At 39.7% G+C, this 15,239-nt stretch overlaps 1 protein-coding gene across 1 annotated transcript in view; it reads left to right on the forward strand.

Moving 5' to 3' along the window:
* The window catches only part of LRRC56 (leucine rich repeat containing 56), an 81,055-nt gene that overhangs the window by 49,603 nt on the left and 16,213 nt on the right, over positions 1-15,239 (forward strand). The window lies entirely within an intron of this gene.

The raw sequence follows: 15,239 nt of genomic DNA on the forward strand, positions 1-15,239 counted from the left end.
AGGATGAAGTGGAATTAAAACATCTTTTTTCAGTTGGAAAATGGGGAAAGAATTTTCGTGGTAGTAAACTGTGTATAGGGATATGTCAAAATAAGAATTTATGATCCTGACTTCAGTTACTGATTTTTTTGGAAACATTTACTCCTGTCAACCTCACATAGGAACTTAAGTTGTGAGGATGCTGAGGTGTGCGTTGCCATGTGCACTTCAATAAAAACCAAAGGAGAGATGTTCTGGTAGTGAGGAATCAAGGTACTCATGTATTATGATTTTCTGTTGGAGAGGAACTCTTGGTAGGTCGGTGAGTTTGGATATTGGCTTTTCCTGTAGTTCCTAAAGGAGTTATAATTCCTTTGATGGGAAATGTGATTGAGCTACTTTAGTTGTAAATCTGTGGTTCTCCCCTGACCCTCCTAAAGCTTGCATTACTTTTGAATACTTGAAACTTTGAAAGGCTATATATAAGTGCATTATCAATTTATTCCATAAGGAAAATATATCCAAGTTTATTTGCAGATAATCCATCTTGGCGCCTGAAAGGGGATTTCTTTTTTGTCTGTTTCTGAGTTTTACTTTTCTATTGGATCTTTCTAAAGGAGAACGGCTCTGGAAAATCCTGTGTACTGTGGAAAGAAGTTAGTTCAGATTGTTGTTAATTTTCTAAATCACACTAATTTTATTAGGTCCTTGTTTGGTGACCTTCACCCATCTGCTAGCAGCTAAGAAATTAAAGATTTATGAACTGATAATTGAGGATGAAACGTGGAGCCTATTCTGAAGAGCGCCTGTTAAAAACTGCCTTTTTTTTTTTTTTGTGATGACACACAGTCCTTGTCTTTGTAATGTTTCTAGTAAAAGAACTATATTTCAAGGCCAATGAATTACTACTTTGGCGTGTAGCCTATGTATTTTTTTTTCAGATTGCTTTTATTCTCAATTCAGGGATGAATGAAAAGATGTGTTTAAAAATGTTAGATAAATATCTTTATGAAAGGGCTTTTGAATCAGATAGGGGAATCTCAGGAACTGGTTCCCAGAAGTTTACAGCAGAAACTGTTTCACCACCTGAAGTTCATTTCCTCCCATTCAGCTCTACACATTGTAGCCAGCAGAAGACTAGTCTGCTCCCAGGGCTACTTTGGCAACTGCATGTAACAGAGGGAGGTTATTATAAATGAAGTCAAATGAAATATAGAGACTGCAGAGTGTGGGGACAAAAGTATGGATGGGGATATAGGGAAAGGAAAGCAGATTTCCTTCATCCAGATAGAGTTAACATTTCTTTGCTTCAGTCTGCATTGCATGCAGTTCTCAAATTGCTCTTGTCCTATTGCAGAACAAGAGACAGCAATCCTGGTCCATTTGGGTCAGTAAATTCGTCACGGGAGAGTGGAAATGAGGCAGCTGTCCTGAAGGTTCAAATGAGCAAGGTGCAGAGTACCTTCAAATTCAACAATTCTCACGCTTTTATGAGTCTTAGGATAGATTTTTTCTTCTTTAATTTTTTTTTTTAACACCAGCTCCTGGGGGCAAGACTGGCTACACAGGAATCGCTGTATTCACTTTTTGAAAAGTTTCACGTCCTCTTGACTGTGAAAAAATAACTGAAAATGTGAGCCAAGTTATTTGAGTAAGGATTTTGCTGATCTTTTCATGACTTCAAGAAACCAGAGCCAAACTAATTCTTCCTTAATTGAGGGCAAGGGCTTTAAACCAATGTTTAAAAATATTTTTGAGACTGAATCAGAATCTTTAGGAATTTGAACTTAGCAATATTACTCGTTGGTACTTATGCAACACAGAGTTTAAGCAAATGCTCACCTCTTAAAGTCACAAGAAGTTTGACTTCAGTGGAACTGCTTGCAAGCTGAAAATTGAACATTAGTCCAAATGCTTTGCTGGATCTGGACCAAGTTACACCATCTTGTATCAGGCTGAGCCATGACACTGATCAACACCAAATTTGATGTATTGCTGATAATGTGTATGTAGGCACCCACTATCTGCTGGATCCTTTTCTCTCAAACCGAAGAAATTTAGGGGCATCATTCCCCTAAATTTGTTTTTTCCTTGTCATTTTTATTTATTCCTTTCCTTGCTCTTTTTTTGTCTCCAGTTTGCTTTTTCTTCTGCCTATCATTTCTAATTTTTTGCAATTACTGAATTACTATGTCTGATGCAGGTAACATAGGTACTACATATAAATGCATTGAGGTTTGTGCAACGAGAATCAGTGTTGCTTTCATGATAGATAAAATCCCAAAACATTTTCTAAAATCAGTTCAGTTACTTAGTTTGCAATAAAAGTGCAAATGTTTGTCAACAGATGATTTATCTGTATTACAGTAGTTGCTTACAGTGTTTAATGAAGGTCCAGGGTGCTCTCGCTCTATGTTGTACTTATATGTGCAGTCAGAGAACCACTGCTCTGATATGGTCTAGGTGAATCTCTTCATGCCTGTATTTCAGTGTCCAGAGCATCACAGTTTGCTTTGACAATTGCTTTTCTGAATGGGAAAAGCACTTAATTTCAAATACAAGCTAGTTTCTTCAGGAATGCTTTCTGTTGTTTCTTTTGTGTAGCCAGCCTGAAAGTCCTTCAGCAGTTAAGGATGCTATGAAGTCTATCTTAAGAACATGTTCTTTGAGGACTTTGGGTGCTTGCCAGGAGCTAGGGAAGCATTTGATTTGAATCTTAATCTCTGTATTAATGAGTCTTCCCTGTATTAATGCCTGCAGATCCCTGGGAATATTATAAACCTTGGCAACACTGCTATGACCTCAGGTTTTATTTAGCATTGGCAGTTTTAAGGACATTCCTATTATCGATAAAAAGTAATGATTTTGGGACAGAAATACAGCTGCTTTTAGTCAAGTGGGTTATATTCAGTAAAGTACAATCAGCCTGTCTGCATTAGGCCCTAGGGAAATCTGATTGCTTTGACCATTTATCAATTCTGGGTAGATCTCTCTGAGATGCCTAGCTCTCCCTTGACTAGGAAAGTAATGTAATGCTTCTGACTCTTCTTGGTTTAATTTCACCAGGTCAGGTGCCCAAAGTAGAGAGTGTGAATGTCTTTATGACCTTAGACACCGGGGAGTCTGACGGGCTGATTCACCAGCAAGGAGAGCTGAACTTGTTTTCTGTACAAATGCACCATTGAGGTTCTGGAGCTCAGGCTCCGTTCTGCAGCAAGTGTGAAGGACATCAAAACAAGTTTGACGCCTTATGGCGTCTTTCCATGATTCTTGTCTTCAGCACTATGTTTTATGCAGCCTTCCCTAGCTGAAGCTCCCCTGCCATGTATTTCGGGCTGTCAGATATGGAGCATACCTGTTAGGAACAGGGTTATGAGACAGATCCTACCATTGCAGCTCCAAGCCTAAAAGTCATCAACCCAACACCACTATGTCTCCTGAACCATGCCGTGAAGTGCCACATCTACACATTTTTTGAACACCTCTAGGGATGGTGAATCCACCACCTCTCTGGGAAGCCTGTTCCAATGCCTGACCACTTTTTCAGTAAATAAATTTTTCCTAATATCCAATCTAAACCTCCCCTGATGCAGCTTACCGTTTGCTTACAAGTAGTAATTATTTAAGATGCACCAATTGCTTTTAGTGAATGAGGAACCTTTTAGGGGTCCACAAGCTCACATGGTTCCAGGTTCTGAGATTACTGGGGCAGCTTTACTCTTTGAACCAACTGGAGACAACGATGGCAGTGACTAGAGGCTTTGTGGCTGGCTAGGCTTTGGCTAGACTAGGCTGTGGCAAGACTAGGCTTTGTGGCTGAGCCACTGGACCAGGACTTCAAAAATACGACTCAGTTCCTGGGTTAGCTGTTGTTTCTACAGCGCCCTGGGTTAGCTGTAGAAATTAACTGTATTTTCAGTCTCATTGTTTACTTTATATATTACTCTGGGCAGACTCAGTCTTTTGAATGAGTTATGTACAAGGCTTTGCCTAATGGGATCGTGATCTCACATGCTCTGGATGGCTACTACAATATGATGAATAAAAACATTGGTAATAACTACTAGCTGATTTCTGCCAGCAAATAAGTACTTACATGCCCGCTATTAGGGTTTGCAGCTGCTCTGTCTCAGCTGTCAGTGGCAGGGATCACTTATGAAAATTTACACCTAAATGTTAATTTTAGTCAGTGCTGAGAAAGATTGGTTATAATCATTGAGAAACCCCAAAGAACTGGGTTGGGAAGCAGTAGTAATTAGCCTATTGGCAGTGGAGCTATCCAGTTATGGAAGGGTTGTCTTCATGGACATAGGTAGGAAAATAATCTTAGCATTATTTTAATGGGTTTGTAAGTTGTTTTGATTCTCTCCTACAAGGAAGATGCTTGTCTGCAGCTTGTTGGGATATTTATTGAAAATAATTATATTCAGTGGGAAATTATCTTCTTAGAATGGAAGTTAAATGCTGATTTTAAAAAATGGAGTCATGTTGGGGGGGGGAAAATTAAGCTATTTCGTTGTAATCATCAGTTTGTAACTGCCAAGCCATATGAACAAACAATGAAGAAATAAATAGAATTTCAGTTTTTATAACCTAATCTCTATAAAAAATTCTTCATACAGGAGTTGATTTAATTCTTTTTTTTCTGTGGACACATTACTGCACACAAAGGACCTGTTGCTATTTTTCCCCTAAAATACATCCACACTTCTTTTTCTCTAGCTTTATTTCTGATTTGCTGTTTGGCAAAGGTTTATCCTTCTGTCCTGAGGTCTTTACAGGTTGTATCAGGTGTGTCAGGACTGTATGTTTGAAAGGTCATTTGTGGCATCTCCTGGTTTGGACTTCATCAGCCTCACAGTCCTACCACTCCACTTTCTACTGTTTCACCTCACTCAGAGGTTTGGTTTGCTCTGCTTATTGTTGTTTAGTTTATCTTGCCCTTATTTATAAATATAATAATAATACCTATTAAGGTACCACAGACTTTTTTTAAGTTCTTGCTCTCAGCATCCCAAGGTAAATCCAGTTCTAAAATGTAATATTTGTTCCATAAGTACTTCTTAAATTAAAGAAAGAAAATTTATTGCCACATGTTAAATTCTGACCCTAGAAATAGCAAGAATCAATAAAATTTGATTAGCTTATATAAGAATCAATAAAATAATTTTTATCCTTTATAAAATAAACACATTAAAATATGGTTGCTAAATCATACTGGAGGATTTAAAAAAATATTTGAAGATGTGCTTATTTGTATGACTCTTATTTTGTCACTCTTATGTGTTCAAACAATACAGCCACCATTTTTGAAAGGACCTTCTGTAAAGTTCATCTATGTGAATAAGCAAATTCTGTATATTTTGAGTACTTGCTCTAATCTGCAATATGCAATGATTCTTCCCGCTACTTTGAGGTAAAAGTGCATTTTTTTTTCAAAGTGGATTGGGGATTTTTATTTTCAAGAATCTCATTTTTTGTTAAATAGTTTAGGTTAACTGGTAATTACTTTTAAACTCACGAAGCATTATAATTAGGGGGAGTCATGTCTCTCCAGCTTATACACTCATTAATATTAAATACCACTCATAGCCATCTTCACTGAGTTTTTTTCTGTTTTGCGTTCCCAAGCTGACTTAATGGTGCAGAAAGAAATGTTAGCCTCAACACAGTTTGAAAGAAAACTTACAAAATATATTAATTTCCTACCATTTGTACTTAACAGTGATACCAGATTGTTTGTACAATGTATTTGAGTTAGCTTATGTAATAATGTATAGGTATGTCAATTTGGAAACCTTGTTTTTCACTAGAGAGATACAGAGAGTCACTGAAATTCATGGTGTGAGTGTCCACTTTTGAATAATGTGGCAGGTAGTGGGCTACACAACTCTTCTGCAGCTGTTTTGGGGAGTATTTTCCCTTAGATTACAGCCAAAAGCCAGCTAGCTCAAGTTAATAGAATTGCTTTTCTCAAGATCAATATAGGTCATAGCCGAAGAAGGGTTCTATCCCAACTCATGAACTAGTTGGAAGTCTGCATGGTATGTGTTTCTCTTGCACAAAGACTGTATATCGTTTTGGTGAGACTGGTGGTGGTATGTAAAGGAGCCATTGCAATTAGTTACAACTGCAAAGGAACCATGGCAAATTAGTCTATAAAAGAATGGTTATTTGTGGGTAGCAGTTACCATTGCCTCCAAAGCTAGGTCAAGATGGGTTCAAGAATTTGTGTGTGAGCTCCTCTGAAATTGCTTATGCAGGCCTTTTGAGACTTGTGTTGGCAGGAGGGTGCTGGGGAGCCAGAGGGAGCCAGAACAACTAGTCTGCTCACATGTTATGAAGTCTCTCCATTGATCAGTGTCATCTCTGGCAGCTGACAGCCCTTGTGAGGGTTTGCACTTCTGCCATAAGACTTACCTCCCTAACTGAGGGCACATTACAACATCTACTGCTAGATCCCCCTGGAGTGGGAATTTGTTTGAAAGAAGCCAAGGATGGGGTGTGGAATTTGCTATACGTCCTGTTAGCACACCTGCACCAGATTTGGGATGTCTGTTGGTGTGCTGTGAAATAAATGCTGAGGTTCTGTCTTGTAGTAACACCCTCAGTATGGAAATCTATAAGGTCTCATCTGCCTAAGTAGTCAGGTTGATGGGCTCTGAGGTCCACCAGGCTTCTCTTCTGCATCTTGTTTACTTGTAAAAGAACATCTGGACACCAATATAAGCAGACAAATTGTCCCTTGAAGCTATCATTTAAGGAAAAAGTCTTGACTAAGGACGTACGGAGGCAAGTCTATCATGCCAAATCTGGGGTAAACAATAGAGGCTGAGGGAGAAAAGAAATTTAGAGAAAATCAACTGACATTTGCCAGCCGTTCACAGGCTCAGGTTGTACCTGTATCTGTTCTTGCAAGCTTCTGTATTTTTTCTGTTCTCTTACTGAATATATACACAGATAAAAAAAGAACAGAAGGAACAGGTATAAAGAAGAAATTACCATCAGTGACAGCAGAAAATCATTGGTGTCATATAAATGTGCCAGGCCTAAAGAATCTCGAGAAACTACATTCCCACTACTGTACATTCAGACTAAATAATTTTAAGTTAATTTTCTCTCTAGGTTTTCATATAAACCCATTGCTGCAGTATCTCAAGTTTGGTTTTTTTTTCCAGTGGAAACTATAGCCATTACCGTGACAAAAGTTGAATAGCAACTCACAGGTCATCCAATTCTTTAGTTCTGTCTGGTCAACTAATCTAGAATTCCAGTTCTTCTGGTACTCAGGCAAAGGGGTTTGGGGGGCTTTTTTTGTGGTGTGTGTCTTAACACCACTGAATCTGTCAGCTGATTTGGACCTTTTACAGAATGTTGCTTCTGCTTACCCTGCAGCATTAAATGTTTCAAGTGTTGATTTTGACAGATGAGCTCTATATTAAATCAAAGTTGCAATATATCTGTCTTACTTTGCCAAAGCTCAGACCGTGAACATGCTGTGAAACAGGCACACAACGTGTGGGAGACTGAAAAGTTATTAATGGAGGAAATTTTAAAGCACTGTGGGATTCATTCCTTCAATGTAAATAATTTTATAACCACAGTTTCATTATCCTTAATTTTTTTACATGTAAACTTTCAACAATGAGAATGAACGATTGCCAAAGCTGTAGGAACAGTCAGTAGCTCTGGGACTAAATTGAGGGGCAATGGATATGTGGGTGTGAGAGCTTTATTTACTGTGTGTCTCAACTTTGTCCTATTTGAAAATTCACGTGCTCCTCTGGAAGATGTAATGCACCCAGTGAGATGCAGCATGGTGTGCTGGGTTTCTGCAGCATCTCCGGGGTGTAGCTTCATGCCAAGGGTGTATCTACCTACACCTAGAGTAGGGTGGAAAAAAAAAAAGATCAAGGGCAGGTCTTGGCCCACAGAACCATACTTTGGCAACCCCTACTCCTTTCAAATTGTGGGAGCTGAGTTAACCAGTAACTAAGCTGACAAGCAGTTTTAATGATCAAAAGGAAATTAACACAAAATTACGTTATCCTTCCCACGCAAACTGTATACCTGTGTGTTAGGGAATTGCTGTTCCTGACTCCGACTACATCAACATTGATCAAGCCCATTATTCTGCTCAACATTTTTTGACAGCAAGTAAAAATGAGAGTACTTGAAACTAAAGCTATGTTTCAAATATATTAACTTCAACAGAAGTAAGCATCTGGGCTAACTTAAGCATGATTATGACTATTTACAGAAGCATGTAATTTACAAATACCTCTCTCCTCTTGGTCTCAGCAAGCACTTCTGGTTTAAATGAGGTATAATCTGACATGGAAAATAAAGTGCTTGCATGTAACATAGCACTTAGCGTAATATTGTGGTTGCTAGAACGAGTTCAATGAGGCAATGAGAAGCAACAGTGATGAGTGAAAATGTTGTTAAGTCAGGAATGGCCCAGAGATGTATCTCATCGGGGCTGAGTTCCTCCTCTGTTGTCATCTCCTGTCTCCAGATGCCATTCACACCTGCCAGCACCGGAGGGGGGGATCTCGGCCCCAGTGAAGGCAGGAGGAGGTTTGGTACTGGTGTTAGTGGAACAAGGATTTTTATGCAGTGTCTCTGATTGAAGTGTGGGTCACAGACATGTCCATGACAGAGCTCAAGTTCTCTACCAGGACCATCAGCATGGTCTCTGGCTCCAGTCCTGGACAAGAACTAAACTGCCTTGAACTGTTCATGTTTTTGACTGCTGTAGCCAGGTAGTCTCCTGTCCTTGTTTTCAGACTTTCACTTTGGAGAAAGTGCTGGCCAAAAGCACATGGGTCCTTGATAATTGCAATTTGCTTTAGCAAGCTCACAAAAGCTGCAGCAGCTGGCTCTCACTTTGGCATAACGAAGCTGAGAAGGCGGAGTCACAGGCTGGACAAAGTGTGAAACCCCAGATGGTCTCCCTGATTTACCCCTTGTGCAGCACTGGGGGAGTTACATTTCCGCCCCAGAGATCCGTTTTGCTGTCAGCGAAGCATGCGTCAGAGATCCACAGGTGAAAAAAAGCAATATGCCAGACGTTTGCCCCTTTCCAAACTTGAAACTTAAAACAACCAACCAACCAACAAAAATATCCCTGGAATAAAATAGTGAAATCTTTTTGTTGGGAGAAATATTGCCAGTGCCATCAGCACTACAGCCCATTTGGAAAACAGCTTCTTATGTGAAGGTTGCCTCAAAAAGATGCGACAACAGAGACACCCTACTGCAAAGACCTTTGGCAACAATAACTTTTCATTCACACATAAATTCTTCATTTGCATGTAAAAGTGAGTTATGAAAACAGAATTTCATAGACATGGTTGTTATTTAAAAAGACCTTTGGTAGATGCATGCTTTCTGTTCAGCCTAAAATACACTTGCTCTCCTCTAATGTGTTTAAGCTATGAGTTGAGAATTGCCTGACAAAGTCTGTTTTTGCTTAGTTTTTTAAGTCTCCGATGACATATCTCAACCGGGTTAGGAACCCTTACTGTGAAAAAGCTACACAGTTCAGAAGGAAGAATGAGGCCAGAATATTAGGTGCTACATTTCTATGGCATTTCAGCCTAAAAGCAGGCTTCTGGCAACAAAGGATGGGACACGATCCTTGTTATCTTACACCTTGGGCACTGATTCACACTTGCGCAAGTGAGCATAAGATGCTAAAGGCAACCTGTGTGCCATGGCAGTGTGATGTGCAAGACAGAGGAGACCCAAGGCAATGGTTTTCAGCATATTGCTACTTGAATTTGGGAGAGTAAGTACAAACCCAACCATAAGGACATGGCCTCAGTGCTGCTTGCAGAGTTGGAGGCTGTGTCATGGATTTGATCAAGTATGAGCAACACATGCATGCAATCAGTTTTACAATTTTAAATACTTTACAGCTATTTGAGAGTACAATGAAACTATTATGTAAGCTTCCTCTTGGAACATGTGTTACTGATTTAAATAACATTCAGGCTTTAAAAGCTCTTGCTTCTGATGTCAGAATTATCTGTACAACCAAACCATTGTGTGCTGACATATGGACCAGATCATTGTTATCACAGTGTGGCTTGATAAATTCAACTTGATTTCTGTAGATCAGAGATGAGATTTTTTTTTTTCTACTTTACTTTGTAAGACTGTAGTTTGGTCACTCTTTTAAAATCTAAATCTCTCTGATTACCAGTACTTTAATTTTCAGAGTGACATCTAGAAATAAATAATGTCCACATCAATGGCTATTTTAGATGTATTGCTACTGAAGATTTATTCAACAGATGCATGTGTGCTTTAGGATACTGTTTGCAAGTTCAGTGGATTTAGTGTTTTATTTCTAGGTGAATGATTCAAACCAGCCTCCAAAAGAAATGATGGTTTTCAAGCTGATGAATGTGTTCAGGGTTGTGCTGTTTTAAGTGTTTACTGGGTAGCTTGAGCTCAGTGGAGCTATTCAAGATTTATTGTGGTGAAACCAAGAGCAGGATTTGGCTCTCTAGGTCTGGTCTCCATCCAGTAAAATTTTGGCTGGAGCGAATCAATCCCTGAAGAACAAGGATGTTGGATTAATGGAAGAACTCGTTATTATTTCTCAAACTTGTTATTAGGTGTTGTAAGCCAAACTGTTCCTTGCCCCTGTGCTCTCCCCCCAGCCTGGGGGAGTGATGACAAGATGGGAGCATCAGATTGCATGGGAAAGAATCCTAAATGGTCATGTACAAGTGGGGAGGGTGTTGCCAAGACCCTCACAGAAACACAGAGCTGTTTGATGAGTTCCCATCCCTGCAGCAGTATAGTTGGAACCCAGGTTTCAAACCCTTCTGTTTATTAATATTATTTTTTTTAAGATCAATTATAAATGCAAGTTCGTGGGTTCAACGTGAAACTGGGGGAGTCTATGTTGGTTTCTTGGCACTTTTGGATACTAAAAACATGGTTTGGTACTCAGTGTGTGTTTTGCAGGCAAGTATGTAGGGGTGTGTGTGGAGTAATTACTCTGGAGGACACTGGTTTGGCAGCCTCAGAGGCTCTAATCCTCTGTTTATCACAACCAAAGATATGACGTACACATTCTCACCCCGTGCTCTGTCTCTCTGCTTCAAACCTGACCTGCATGAACTGTAGCAGAAGTGAGCAGGATATATAATTACTTTGCCTATTAATTCCTTGCCCTCTCTGTAAAGTTCCCAGCTTCCACGTCACTGGGGACAGGACACTTGTCCACTGGAATTGAATTATATGTTGTGTATATTAATGGGAGCTACGTTTCCTCTATAGTGTCATCTGGTTCCTTATATATGCTCTTTGTTTGCACATCACTGGAGTGCTCTTGTGCTGCGTCATACGACCAACTGCCACCAGCTTTGTCCAATGTCTCATCTTTTTTCTATTATTTCAGCTGTCACACTTCTCAATCATATTCTCTACCCTATTTTTGGAACAGAAGCTGTCATTTTCTATACGTTTATATCATGCCTAATACAGGAGGATTCTGGTCTCTGACATGTGTCTCATTAATTTTAGTCTCAGTCAATGATTATTTCTGGGGGTGTGTTTTGTTACACTACATGTATAATTACAGTGGATTTTTCTCTCCTATGACCCTGGTAAATTGTTATTAAGAGTTTATTATTAATTTACCCTGGTAAATTATTATCAAAGTGCAAATTTTTATCAATTCCATTTCTTGTTAAGAAGTCACAAGATGCATCTCTCCAGTTTGGGCTGATCTGACCCTCTGCACTTAAATGAAAACATACCCATGTGCACACTTGCACAGACACAGCTGCCATGTGTGCTCACACAACTCTTCGCTTTGGTCTGACCCCTTCCAAGGTGGATGTGCCAGATGCAATAATGCTGAGGCAGTCTCATCTCTTGCAAGCTCTTAAGTTCTATTCTCACCAGCCAGAATATATCAGAAGTATTTTCAGAAATGCAGGTGCATGTGGTTGTCGGAACAGCTTGCTTTGAGTTACATTGCTGTTTCACCTTATAGCAGCCGTACTCTTGGGGGCAGTTATCTGTGTAGTAATTAATGAGGGAGTTTTCTCTGATGCTGCAGCGTGACTCATGCAGCTTCTGAAAGATTAGCTTGTTAGTTATTGAATAAAATATTTGCAGATATACTTTGTTGTGATAACATCTCTGGAGATGACTCATTACGGTCACAGGAGTAAAGATCTGCAGGGCCAAAATGTGGCTGCATGACCCAGAATTTTAGGCTCCTCCAGCAGCTAGCACAACCCCAGAGTCAGCAAGGGGAATTTTGTTCCTGGCTTTAATTTGCAAGTTCCATGGTCAGGGCTGGGCAGAGGAAAAAGTCCTTTCGCCTTTTCTCCTCACTGCTGCCTGTCTACAGTAGCAGGGAAGGAGAAACAGCAGTCACTTGCTCTCCATAAGAGCTGCAGTGCTATTCTTGGGGAGCAGGGCATGAAGATACCTTGGCTTGCTAGCTCCCTTTCCTGAAATAAGAGTATAGGGAGCAAATATGGGCCAAGTGATACCAAGCACTTAATGTAACAAACTTCGTGCTTTCTTAGTGTCTTGTTTCATAGATTAAAGGTGAGCTTGGGAGAGCCAACTTTAGCCTCCTAAAAAAACAGTTCCTATTAGTTTCCAGGTTTTTTTTTCTTTTTTGAAGTGGCTGTATAAGCATTTTTTTAATAATGAGACCCTGTTATCAAACACTGGGTTGCATTGCAAACACGCAGCAGTTCTGCCTTTTGCAAGTGTCCGAGACACGGGATATACAACCTAATTCCTTTGTCTGTAATACTAATACTGATCGAATTTCATTAGTATTAACCATAAACATAATGCTCCTGGCTTGCGCCAAAGTTAGCTGTAGGAGAGTCAGAGCTGCAACCTGTGAATGAAACTGGAATGGATTTGAGACTATACACTTGGCAGTATAAATTGTGAAGAGTAAGGTAAATAGGTTTTAGAAGTAATTCAAATTAGTGTTTTCTTCTGATGGTGTCTGCAGTGGGAGAATACTTGAAGACTCTTAGCTAATAATTCATAGTGAATACGTGCTGTGCATGACATAGAAGGCACTGTGAGCAGGGACTGATCCCATTCATGTGTACTAGGTTTAGCCATAGGCAGCACTGGAACTGAAAACTGTAACACACAGAGGGAAATATTATTTAACTCTGGGACCTGTTGACCTCTGAGTAGAAGCAGGGGACTGCTTCTTCAAAATACATGAAGTGATCAGGGTTTTAGCAGTAGAGGGAATAGCTGTTTGCTCTCGGGGCCTTGTGTAAAAACTGCTTGGGAATTAATCCATTGCTTTGTTTTGGCATCCTTTGTATTGACAGAGAAATGTTAGGAACAAGCATGTTACTGAAAGCTCCTTCTGTGGCAAAAGACCTTCAGTTAGGAAGTACAAGACAAAGAAAAAATAAAAATAAACTTAATTAATCATATCTTACCAACCCCTATGTAACGTATTCAGGTTAGGATTGTCTTCAGTTTTGCTGGCCTAATAAGCAGAGCATCTATCAGAAACACTTGTTTCAACAATAGAAAAATGAGAGTGACTGCTTTCCTTTACCTATGTTCAGTGGTTTACAGAAAAGAAAAGTCTGCACCAAAATTAGCCTGAAATTTTAAAAACTCGTCAATGCTTTAAGTGGATCATGAAATGAGCAATGTAATTCCTTCACATTACTCCTAATGCCATATTTGTGTTTATGGATGCGTTGGCCTTGGTTGATGGTAGGTTCTGCTTTTGTAATTTAATTTAATTTCTTTCTTATTATAGGCACGCTGCTTGTGAATCTAACAATAATTTTGTGTAAATATTACTTTGGGAGGCATCTGTTCCTTAAGGAAGCCTTAAAACCAGTGTTTGTTTTATTTATAAAATATGCATAATATAAATAGTCCCTGGAAGATCTTCTGCAAGGCTGGGGATGTGATGACATACAAGAACATTATGATCCTTCACATCAGGCAAATCTGAATGACCATTTGGCAAGAAATGTGACAAACTTCCATCTTTTAGGGACTTATCTGATCACAGGTACAGTGGCAAGTGTTCCCCATTGCCCTGATAGCTAAGGAACGAGGTAAAGTAAGTTTGCAGCAAGTTTGCAGAAGGAACTGTGTTGCTTATACATAAAGAGAGTTTCTCTGTGTGCGTGTCTTTCTTTATCCTTGTGTCTTTGTACTAGACAGCAACATCCTGTGTCAGTATGGGCAAGCTGCCTAGATGCACAAAATTTGGTGGAGGAGTTGTGGTTTATGACAGTTGAGGGTTTTCTCCTGTAAGGAGGAGTAGCCTTAGTGTGACTGAGATTATTATGATTTGCTTTTTTTCTGGCCATTAGATCAGCTGCACTGTTTGTAATTCAAAGGCTACAAAATGTTATGTAAACACATTGTGTGGTGTACCCATCATGAGCTTGCTTAAATATGCAGCACCCACGGAAGAGATGATCAGAGGTCCCCAATGCCTGGGGCCCCTGCAGATTGATGAAGTGAGATAGGTCTGAATGATGCCTGTGGACAAACCATGACCCAGAAGGCAGAGGGTTGAAAATCCCTGATTTCACCCTAGAAACTCCCATTCAACCCTATATTTGGTAAATCACAGAAGAGAGGTACCTGGGGATATTTTTTCCATGCATGTGCCCTTTATTCAGCCTTTCTCCTGATGTGGCTCTTCCCAAGTGTTCAGATGGTGGAGAAACAACAAAAAACACAGACAAAAATATGCCTATCCCCACTTGTAAAAGCACTTCTTCCTGACCTCTTCAACTGGCTGGCTATGCAGTATCCCTGAAGCAGGCAATTTGACTGTAGGGGTTTTTGCTGCAAAGCTGCATCAAAGCTGCAAGAGGTTCTTAGAGGGCAATGCAAAGCTGCTGTTTTTCCCCATGGTCCATAAAGAGAAGACATGAGTAAGAGAACTCTTACCTTTATTCCAAGATCAGAAGGGGCCCCATGACCATGTTCTTTTATTTTCTGCAATGTTCCCTAGACAGTACATTAAAGTATATAATATTTATTATCATGTATATTATAAAAGTAGAAATTAGAAAAGATAGCTAATCCACAATTCTGAAGTCCAATAATCTCTATTTAAGAACTACTTTAGCTGTTTGGATGTGGCCCTGGGCAGTTGACCCTGCTTGAGTGTGGAGGTTGGACAAGATGACCTCCAGGGATCCCTTCCAACCTCAACCACTGCTGTGATTCTGTGAACTCCATGCTAGTCTCTACCTCCT

This window comes from Phalacrocorax aristotelis, chromosome 5 (assembly GCF_949628215.1).
Source record: "Phalacrocorax aristotelis chromosome 5, bGulAri2.1, whole genome shotgun sequence".
In the NCBI taxonomy this organism is placed as follows: domain Eukaryota; kingdom Metazoa; phylum Chordata; class Aves; order Suliformes; family Phalacrocoracidae; genus Phalacrocorax; species Phalacrocorax aristotelis.